Source organism: Heptranchias perlo, chromosome 35 (assembly GCF_035084215.1).
Source record: "Heptranchias perlo isolate sHepPer1 chromosome 35, sHepPer1.hap1, whole genome shotgun sequence".
NCBI lineage: Eukaryota > Metazoa > Chordata > Chondrichthyes > Hexanchiformes > Hexanchidae > Heptranchias > Heptranchias perlo.
The window spans coordinates 16,868,398-16,870,635 of NC_090359.1; the positions used below are offsets into that span (position 1 = coordinate 16,868,398).

Consider the following 2,238-nt stretch of genomic DNA (forward strand, 5'->3'; position numbering starts at 1 on the left):
ACCTCTCTGTCCCCTGCCTCTTACACCGTTCCAATGAAGCTCAACATAAGCTCGAGAAACAGCACCTCATCTTTCGATCAGGCTCTTTACAACCTTCTGAACTCAACATTGATTTCAATAACTTCAGATCATAAACACTGATCACATTTTTTCGGAGATCAAGTGCTGATTGTGGTTCTAATGTTGCCATTAACAGCTCCTCTGGACCCATCTTTTGTTTCTTTACTAGTCCCATTACCACCCTCCTTGCCTTGCACCATCATTCCTTTTGTCATTTAATCACTCCTGCCCTCCACCCTATCAGAGACCTTCCCTTTTGTTCTTTCCTCCCCTCCCCTTCCTCCCCCATCCCTTTTCCTGACGCTGGACTTGCTTAAAAACTGTTTAATCTTCAACTTTTTCCAGTTCTGACGAAGGGTCATCGACCTGAAACGTTAACTCTGTTTCTCTCTCCACAGACACTGCCTGACTTGCTGATTATTTCCAGCATTTTCTGTTTTTATTTCAGATTTCCAGCATCCGCAGTATTTTGCTTCTAATATCTCCTTCTGTTGCTCGGGGTCAAATTTTGTTCAAAAACGATCCTCTGAAGCGCCTTGGGACGTTTCGCTACGTTAAAGGCACTATTTAAATTGTTCGGGCAACCATGTCATCACCTGACGTGAGGCGCCGTGATCGTATAGTGGTTAGTACTCTGCGCTGTGGCCGCAGCAACCTCGGTTCGAATCCGAGTCACGGCATAGTGTGCGCTGCTTCTTTTGTTCTCGACCGCGCGAGCAAATATAATGCAACAATTTCCCAATCTTTAATACATAACAAACATATTTTTTGTTGGTGTCGAAAACCTATTTATTCCATCAAATCCCACCTCTCTCACATGCCTGTACTTGATGTTCCACAGTTCAAACCCGCCTCTTCTCCCAGCTTTTTCTTCCTTCCACAGTCAATAGGCCGCCTTTCCTTTCCTCCTTCCATTTCATGGACACTTTCCTGCTCCATTGCCGACTCTAACATTCACTTTCACGATCTCACGCCTTTCAGTTTGTTCTGCTCCGACCGCTGTTTCTATTGGGCACATGTCCCATTCGCACCAATGTTCATTTGTGCCTTGAAACCAGTCGATACATTTCGATCTGCGTGACCGCTCGACAGACAAACACGACGAAAGCAGGGCTGGTCTCTGGAAAGACAGCCGCCCGATTGTTCACGAAATTTACTTGGGGAATCTTGTGATCCAGGGGATGGTAACTGAAGAACTGGTTTTTGTTTTGATGCTTGTTGGCTCTTTTCTCTCAGCAGTTGAGTTGCGTGAGTGACGGGCAGCGTTACAGAGCTGTGAATGGCGGTTGAAAGGTGCACATTTGGCAAGTTGGGGCGGTGCAGTAAGATCGGAAGTGTTCCGCCTTGATCTTAATAGTTCTGTTGAAACATGCGATTGAATCGAGTAGAGGATAAATGTAAAGAGCGCCTGTGGGGAAAAAGGAGCGATTACAGGTCATGAGCGGAAGGTCTTTCAAAATTCTCGTGACGCAGGGCGCTGTGTGCGGAAACGGCAGATTTTAAAGCGCGTGTGTCGGAAAGTAAAGTGCGATCTTGTGTGTGAGAAGAGCACATGAAAGTTGTGCTTGAAGCCACGCCCTTGAGGCGAGTTGCATGTTACCAGGAAAACTGCGACAGTGAAAGCTGAAAAATAAACCCAGAAACTGTGGCAACACTCAGCAGGTCAGGAAACATCATTACCAGGGCGTCATTGTTCACTTTTATTGATACTAAAGACCTGTACAAGATGGACGGGTTGCACCTCAACGGTGCTGGGACCAATGTCCCCTCAGGGATGTTACCCTTGTCTTATCAGCGAGCAATGCCGACCGTTACTGGGCCTCAGCTATTTACAATCTATATGAGTGTAATGTATTGAAGATCTCTGACGATGCAAAGCATCTGTGAGGAGGACACAAAGAGTCTGCAAAGTTTATAGACAGGTTAAGTGAATGGGCAAGAAAGTGGAAGATGGAGTATAATGTGGGGAAATTTGAGGTTATTCACTTTAGTAGAAAGAATAGAAAAACAGAATATTTTTAAAATGATGAGCAACTATTAAATGTTCGTGTTCAGAGAGACTTGAGTGTCCTGGTATAAGAAACACAAGAAGTTAACATGTCGGTACAGCAAGCAATTAGGAAGGCAAATGAAATGTTGGTCTTTATTTCAAGTGTTTGGAATACATGAGTAAGGATT

The 2,238-nt window shown here is 44.8% G+C and overlaps 1 non-coding gene across 1 annotated transcript; it reads left to right on the forward strand.

Moving 5' to 3' along the window:
• The first annotated feature begins 668 nt into the window (after positions 1 to 668).
• On the forward strand, positions 669 to 740 carry trnah-gug (transfer RNA histidin (anticodon GUG)). The gene has a single exon. It is a non-coding gene; the product is annotated as a tRNA-His (tRNA).
• Positions 741 to 2,238: the final 1,498 nt, after the last annotated feature.